We start from the raw sequence: 9,462 nt of genomic DNA on the forward strand, positions 1-9,462 counted from the left end.
ATCAATTCTTGCTAGTACCTTATGTAGTTTTCTTCCACGTTAAGTTGTAGGTGCGCGTTTCATGTAGCCTCACTGCTGTAAGGGATGGTAAACTCTTAATCAGATCCAAATCAATCATCCGAAGATTTTCCTATCAAATTCTGTAATCCAGTCGTTATTATTTCGGTATTCCTAGTAGTCCAGCGTTCACGAAGTAGGTAGTTCTTGATTTTTAACTCACCATTTAACAGACAAAATAATTTACAGTACAAAAAGGGCAAATTGATCATGTATTTCAAAATAATATGATTATGGAGCATGATACTTTATTTAAATACACATAGATACATGTAGAATCTTACTTCAATATTAAATACTATGTCTAGTCTTCTATTTACGTATATAAAATTGCTTTCCTTTTAACTCGCATTTAAGTAATCTCGGCTCTTGATGTAAGGATATCACTAAGTTTACTATATATTATATAACTTCAAAATATAAGCAGGAAATATTATAATATATGTATCAAAGCTTTAAGCAAAGAGTTTGAAGTTTTCAACGCTCCAACTGCAGCTACAAAGAGTTTTCATCTATATCGAGAAATGAAAGAACTGAATCCAAATTTGTATCAAATTTACTCCTAAACAAGCATTTTAGTAGTAAATCAAAGCATTTTTATACACTAATTTCTACCTTCTGTAATCCAAAGTCAAATGTGGTTTCAGCTCAGCTGTCGAAATATTCAAACCAAATTTATCATGAATTGATAGTGAATTCTTTGAAGTTCAATCCCTGTGTGGTATATGGGCATGTAGGTTTACCAGTATTCAGCCAAATACCAGTAAACCTACATGTCAAGAAATATATTAATTCTTTGAAGAACATAACAGTTATACTTTTCCAAGATTAAATAAATTTTTATTGCCCTTTTCATTAAAATATATTCATGGGAATTTAAAGCTATAACCAATCAGACTTTATAATGTCGGATCCTTTCTCCCCGATCATAATAGTAGGAGCATTAGTATGAGCACTTGTTATGTAGGGCATAATAGAAGCATCAATAACCCGTAAACTCTTTATACCATAGACTCTCAGCTTGGGATCAACGACAGCTGTTTTGTCATTAGGAGGACCCATTTTGCATGTGCCCACGTAGTGATTAAACGAATTTGTATAATGTTGAACAATACATTTCCAGTAATCATTTGTACCATATGTATGGTCAGTACAACCTTCAAGACGTTCCCTTACCAGTCGAGCACCAATTTTCCTGAAGGCATGAGTTTTTTCAAGCTGGACACCGATATTCATTCCTTCTATTATCGTCGGAATATCTGCTGGATGGTCAAAATAGTTCGCATTGATTACAGGGTAGTCCCAAGGGTTTTTGGACCTTAGTCGAATTGTTCCACGACTTTGAGGATGTAAATCTATAGGATGGATAATAATATAATTATAGTAACCAAGAGGTTCTTTCGGTTCTTTAGCAGCAAGTGAGGTGTTTTTTACCAAAGATGTGGTTGAATCAAACCGAAATTCGATATTTGGAGTATAATCTGGTAAATCGGAATTTTCAGTATGGAGGAAAGCTAGAACAAAACCGGTTCCAGTCGATGAGAATGGTCCTACTTGCTTAAGGTGATAGTTATATTGATCACACGCTTTGATTTCTTCGGCTATTGGATACGAAGCAGTCTTGTCCAGAGAATATACTAATCCTCCTATCTTAGCATGATCGTGAAGGTTATTACCTACTGGAAGATCACGAATAACAGGTATACAGTGTTTCTGAAGGTGGTCTTTGGGTCCAATTCCAGATAACATCAGCAGCTGAGAAGATCTTAAAGACCCTGCAGAAAGTATGATTTCCTTTCTTGCGAATACTTTGTGACTTTTTCCTGCTTTATGAAACTGAACTCCTACAGCTTTCTTTTCCTTTTTATTAATGAGAATTTTAGTAACAAAGGAATTGATTGAAATATGTAAATTATTCCTACTTGCAATAGGCCTCAGAAATGACTTTGCTGTACTGTAACGTTTCCCATTGGCACTGGTAGTTTGTGCAAGCATCACACCAATTTGGCTTTCACCATTGATATCCCTATTCGGAAGTCCCATCTCTTCAAAAGCTTCTACTAATGTCGCGGCATTACAATCAATATATGGGAAACGCTCAACATGTTGGTAACCTCCTTTAGCATGATAGGGAGAATTCGCAAATTCTTCATTTCTATTGTCTTCAGATTTTAAGAAATATGGAAGAACATCATTGTAGCTCCATCCTTTGTTACCCAAAGATTCCCATCTGTCGTAATCAAATTTGTTTCCTCGTGTGTAAACCATATTATTGATGGTGCTACCTCCTCCGACTACTTTCCCACTAGGCCATGGGCATGTTTGGTTCCCTTGAGAGAGACAAGCATTCTTCTGAAATTCTGTTCTGTATTGCCAATCAATATTGCTTCCTAAAAGGAAACTTTGTTTCGCAGGGATTTCAGCTTCATATGGTTGATTTCCCCCAGCTTCTAAAAGTAATACTTCCCATCCTGAGATTTCGGTGAGTCTGTTGGCTACAACAGATCCTGCACTTCCTGCACCTACAACGATGAAGTCATATTCGTTCTCGAAATGCACAGTGTCTTTGAGGGAATTTTTCTTAAAATTGTCAAGCTTCTTTTCTTTGATAGCTATGTAAGGTATGGCTGGGGCATCTTGACATGAAGCATCATAATCATTCAAATTGCAGTGTTGGAAAGAACTTCTGGTGTAACGTTGAAGAGAACTCTGCGTAGAAATGTCTGTAATGGGAAAATAAATAAATATAATAACATCTAAAAATTGAGCAGCTAATATTTTTTAAAATATCTAAAATGAATTAACAATAGACACGCGTATATTCTATTTACAATAAACAACATTGTTTAAAATAGAGTTAGTAAATGAATATGTAGATTATATAGCTATTGTGTAATGACACATACGCACAAACAAACAAACAAACACACACACACACATATATATATATATATAGCCATGAGATAGCTCAAGCAAAGAAAAGTGTGTCACGTGTCATTGGAAATTATACAAATAGAAATTACTCTCTTTTATGGTAGAAAATTTCCTATGTCTCCTTGGAAATATGTTAAGGAACATATATATATATATATATATATATATATATATATATATATATATATATATATATATATACAGGGTGTTAATGAACTATACCAGCAAGATTTAAGAGGTGATTCCTCACATCAAAATAAGAGTAAAACTTCACATGGACCTATCGCGAGAAAGTGCATAATTTCAGAGCTAGGACTGTCCAAAATCGCGAAAAAGCCAAATTCCAAGAGGCCCTATTTCGAGTTTGAGAGACTGTGTATGGTAGCCCTTCTCATCGTAAAGAAAGTCACTCGTACGCAATCTAAAAATGCATATTTCATTGATGTTCAATGGGTGTACAGATTATTCCCTGCAGGTTGAAATTCCCAGACATGCCATCAACCGAATTTTGACATATGCTATGATTTTATGATTGGTCCAAAGCAGGCAAACGATAAGCCTTGATAGAAGTGTACACGGAATCCCTTGGCGTGATATCGGAAGTGTTAAGGGCCATCAGCAGCACTGTCTCTCGTACTCGGGAAAACGCATAGTGCGATGTTTTGTTTCAGCCTTATAAATGAAGAAAACGTTAAATACCAGTATAACGTGACGAAATACATATCATCACACGTTATTCGGAACACAAAGAAACATAGAGCTGCCCGTTCCTAACACTTCAGCCTTCTTCCGAAGGATTGGATGTCCATTGTTGTCAAATTTTATCTCCTGCCTACTTTAGACCCTTCTTGAAATCAGGGTATTTCTGAAAACTCTATTGAAAAAATATCTGTTAAGTACACCGTGTAGGAATAGCCTCTAAACCTATTGACAATTGATGTAATATGCACTTTTGGATTGTATATGCATGATTTTCTTTACGATGATAAGTACCATCATCCACAGTCTCTCGAATTCGAAATAGGGCCTCTTGAAATTTGACTTTTCGCTATTTTGGACAGCCCTAACTCTGAAACTGTGCACTTTTCGCCATACGTCCATATGAATTTTTTTTTCTTATTTTGATGTGAGGAATCACCTCTTACAGTTTGTCGTTATAGTTCATTAACACCCTGTATGTATAAAGTCAAACTCTAAAGAAATACTAAAAATTCAAATTCATCTTTGAAGTAAGCTCAACAAAATTTCTTTGTCATGTTGACAGATACAACTTGACAGGATGACGCAAAAATATTTGAAATTTTACAGTTTTGATGCCTATAATTTATGAATATTTAGAAAATTGTTTGTTACACTAACACAATTTTAGATAATTAAGACGAACAAACTTCCTGTAATTTTCGATGAGTTGGGCAATTAAAGCTTTAAATACATCATAATATATAACAAGTATAAAAAAGTCGAAGAAGGGGAACGAATTTGACCAAGGAAACACAGACAGAAGTTATTCAGTATGAGAAACTATAGTCTTGTAGTTTAATAAAGATTAATTTTCTATATTGTCTAATAATCAGTAGTCTAGCAGTTTCTACAGTGCTTAATAGCTAAGAAGAATCTTCATTAGAATAAACTTACCAACGCAATGAACTTTTATACAAAATTTGGCAAATTGCAAAGGGACATTAAGAGAGACATCAAGGCAGGATATAATTCATTTATCTACAATTCGGAAGAAAATATTAACATTAATCCTAAAGAACTTTGGAATTACTTAAAAAGCTAGATTAAACATCTCCTTGAATAACCGTATGAAGTTTTTAGGGGCAGAATGTCCATCGTAATGACGGAATAGCTGCATACGGTTATTCACTGTATATGACCATTTTCAATTCGGTGCTGCCACTTGGCATATCATGCTGACATTACGGGTTTGCTAGCGGGATCAGTGTTGTTTCTTCCTGGTAGGTGCATGATTGTTGGTAATGAGTATCAAAGCAGTGTTTCTCCACTACGAGAACAAATTTCCTTCTGTTTCGATTGCTCATGCAGTTAACCTTAAGGTGACTTATGAAACATTTAAACTACTTCTCATTCTTATCCAATACTACAAGTACAAGTGGAATATCTGTGAAAATCTAAAGATAATTGCTATTGTGCTTGGCATGCAGTAGGATACACAGTACTGCTGCTTTCTTTACGAGTGGGACAGAAGGGACAGAAATATCACTATTGTGGAGAGACGTCCTGCTCATAATGAACTGCTGCCCGGACATAAAAATTTGACGAACACTTCTCTTGTTGACCCTAAAAGTTCCTATTTACCTCCATTGCACATTAAATTGGGACTTATCAAAAACTTTGTGAAAGGCATGGACCAAACATCACGTGCATTCATGTACTTGGACAGAAGTTCCCAAAGATAAACGATGCTGAAACAATAGAAGAAATATTTATAGGACCGTAAATTAGAGAATTAATGAATTATGAAACTTTTGTTGACTTGTTCAAATAGAGATAGCTGTGCTTTGTAAGTGTGTGCAAGAACTCCTTGCAATGCTAGGCAACCCAGAAACAGAGTCGTTGTAGGGACTGAGAATTAGAAAGGCGTTAAATCAAACCTCAATTTTGTTACAAATATACCAGTGTGGCAAACTGCAAATAAGAGAAGAAAATATATTGTTAAGGAGTACGACTTTATTATTGTAAGGGCAATGGATGACCTAAAAAGTTACAAAATGATCTTACTTAAGCATTTCAAAGAAAGATGAATGGTAAAAAATATATATCACAGGAAAGCAGTTTTTCTCGTTTCGTCAAAAAAATCTCGTAAAAAGAGAAAAAGTAACATAAAGTAATGGTTTAATATAAAAGCCTAACAGCACAACAACAAGCATCCACAAGAAACGAAAAGAGAGACGAACATAGACTAAGGAACATCAAAGGCGTATCAGACTTGCAGGGCTCCCGTGCAAGATAAAAAGATAGGACCTCTAGTTGTAAACCCATTATTATTATTATTATTATTATTATTATTATTATTATTATTATTATTGAAAACTCGTTTCCTTTTCAAATCTTTAACTTTGCCTAAGAGCAGATCTGCATATAACGGTCATATGTGAAGTTTTTAATATAAAAGCACAACAACAAACATCCACAAGAAAAGGAAAGAGAGACGAACAGAGACTAAGGGACACCAAGAGCGTATCTGACTTGCACGCCACCCATGCAAGATAAAGAAATGGGACCCCTAGTTGTAAACCCAATTGTTATAATAATAATAATAATGATAATAATAATAATAATTATTATTATTATTACTGAAAACACATTTCTTTTCAAATCTCTGACTTTGCCTAAGAGTATGTGCATATAACGGTCATGTGTGCCCTTTTTGTCAGTGAGCGGTCCCAAAGGCCAAAAGGGATGGAAATCTTCGGAAAAGAGGAACAAAAAAATTCTTATGAGAAGCATTCGACAGGTGCTTTTTTATTTCTTTTCTTTCGGGAACAGGAAAGTTTTCCCAGCTAAAAAAATTACAGTGCTTAATATTGCAAATTTGTAAGTGGATTTATTTATATTGCAATATGGGGTAATAAAGAAATTGTCATTAGAAGACATTACTCTAAAAAACTAAATTTTATTTCTTCATCCATCTCAAGTCTTCCGGGTCTCCTAAACCTCCCTTAACCCACAAGATCGATATCTAAAAGTTAGGATGTTGATATATTTGCAGTATCGAATGTTGGTATGTGTCAATATCGATAATTCGACCTATCGCACAGGCCTAGATCCGAGAAATGATTGGGTCGAGGATTCGAAATCCTAGTGACAAGGTGATTTGATTAATACCCAGTAATCCACATACGAAAATATATTTTACTTATTGCTTTGATATAATCATGTGTGTACTTGTATGTTTCTGTGTGTGTGAGAGAGAGAGAGACAGAGGGGGGAGGAAAAAAGAAAGATGCAAGACATGATAAGGAAACGTCAAGAAAGACGGATACAGAAAGAGGAAAAGAGACGAATATAAATATGAAACTACTTATCATTACCCCGTATGGTGAAGAACGCACACATTGTTTACTCGGATTCTCGTCAGTGATGCCTTGTAACTTCTCCAACCGCAGGTGAACCTCTGTTTGAAGCGAATTTTCTATGGCAAAAATATATTATCTGATGGTGATTCGAATCGAGATTTTCCGTTTAGAAGTCTAGCACGATACCAATACTTCACCGTTACTCTACCCGAAACTTGTTTAACAAATGGTATAGTGTTTCTTTCTTAGCATAATAACTTGAGAATTGGATACTGCAGATAAATTAAGTGTTTCGAAATGTCTTAGTAGCCGCATAGTTATTATTTGCCCTTTCCCAACCGGCATTTGTAAAATGTCCCCATCATGATACATATTTTTGCTTCAACATTCTTACTTATTGTTCGTTTAGTATGAGAAGTCGCTCTTCAATTCCTCACGATCACATTGTGAAAGAATAACTTTGGGCTTGAACAGGATTTGATCCTATGTTTTGAACCTACACTACGCGTAAGTCTAGGATGTTACCTCTACACTATCCTTCTAACTGAAACTATAACCCAAATTTTACTAGGTTCAGTTATGCTCTTTGGAACGTACCGGCTTATCCTGTAAGGTTACTTGCACCAAAGTGCATACCAACATTCATTTATTCAACGACCTGGTGAGAAATTGGTGCCTACTAATATATGAAATATCATACAATCCAGGATATGCTTCTATACTTGCGACACTATGTATTAATATGTTACACGGAGACAATCTTGCGAAAATACTTTGAAGGTTAGCCAGTTGTCCCATTTTCTCTTCCGTTTCAGAAAATCCACGCACGTGGTGTGTACACCATAAAATCTAAGAAACATGAGAAGGGGTCGATCTTATGTATACATAAAAGTCGAGGACAGTACTATACATGTTATTGTCGAATAAGTTTGCGTGCAGCGTTACAAAAATATTTGCTTACGTCTTGGTGCGCGTAGACACCGCTTCAAGTCCATTGAGAACTATAGAAAGTAATTTCTTAACATACTTCAGCGAGAATTGTAATTCCCGTCGTTAGAAGCTCAGTTGTTCGTTTCAGTCTTTCGTAGTAAATGTTATTGATAATGTTTGGTTGTGGTAATAATTGTTGTCTTTGAGTATTGTCTTTTTTATTTTTAAAAAATATATCCAAATAAATTCCACCGTAATTACTCTTATTTTGAATGTAATCGCCATTTACAATTGAAAAGAATAAAAATTTAATGCTCCAACGTACCTATGAAAAGTAAAAAACGAACTGGTTTTCGAACTCATACTCACGGAAATCAAAAGTATTACAACTACCTGCCTGAAATCGCTTAGCCTTGTTGATTATGCTTAATAGCACTCAATTTATTAAAGTTCTGTACTGCTTCTATTGAAGCAAGTTTATATGGATTTTTTCTTTCCTTATTCCAGAGAATTTCAACTTTTGGACCCAACCTTTCCGTTTAGGTTAGACCAGGGGCGGACCAAGAGCCGGACAACTGCCCGGAGAACCATACTCAGAGGGGCGCAAAACGAGCCTCAAAAGTAAATTTTATAACGTGTTTTCTACTGACATTTGTAGTTTATATTCTTCTGAAGTAGCGTTAATTACATCATCTTTTTCCATTCCAGTATGGAAGAAGAGAGTTTCGTAGTACTAGGGGTGATATATTGACAAATGGAGACATGATATGTATAAGAATGAGTGGAGGGGGGAGTAGGTTTTGTTTATAGCGGGTCATGCTCTTTGTGAACTTTTGCCAGGCAATGAAAATTATTTATTTTTTATATGCTACTATTTTAAAGGGTATTAAAGGGGGAATACACAACTCTTACTTTTCACTTCTTAGAAACGACACCATAGTCCCAAACTGTCGGCTCTTGTTGAAAGTAGTATCTAGGAGATGTTATTGTTTCGCTGTATACAGTTCCTGCCAAATCATTCATTTTGACAGTGTGAAATCGAATATGCCACTCTGCAACAATATAGGATGGTGTAAAAAGCGGCCCTACGAAAAAAAAAAAAAACATTCAGCTTCAGCTTCAGCAGGAACTATTGGTTTTACTGATCCTACTACCAGATGAAATGCTAGAAACCCTTTGAAGTGTTAAAATACTTGACGAGTAACCAGCTGACTAAAATTTTCCTAATATATCAATTGCAATCTGAAGTGCCCTCACTTTTCCTGTTAGTGTGGCTTCACGCAAAAGGAGTTTCTCAAAATTAAAATTAATTAAAAATTATTTGAGATCTACCATATACCAGGAACACCTTGTGGGACTCGGCATGATGTCGATTCAGTTCCATATTCTTCAAGACACTGATATAGATGTCATTGTCAGAGATTTTGCTGACAAAAATGTCGGAAAAATATATTGTAGTTATTGTGAGGAGGTACTGACAACAAATATATTTAAAATT

The 9,462-nt window shown here is 35.2% G+C and overlaps 1 pseudogene; it reads right to left on the reverse strand.

Annotated features, from left to right (window-relative positions):
- Nucleotides 1–939: 939 nt before the first annotated feature.
- Nucleotides 940–8,902, reverse strand: LOC145660986 (glucose dehydrogenase [FAD, quinone] pseudogene; annotated as a pseudogene).
- Nucleotides 8,903–9,462: the final 560 nt, after the last annotated feature.

Source organism: Thermobia domestica, chromosome 9 (assembly GCF_964235325.1).
Source record: "Thermobia domestica chromosome 9, izTheDome1.hap1.1, whole genome shotgun sequence".
In the NCBI taxonomy this organism is placed as follows: domain Eukaryota; kingdom Metazoa; phylum Arthropoda; class Insecta; order Zygentoma; family Lepismatidae; genus Thermobia; species Thermobia domestica.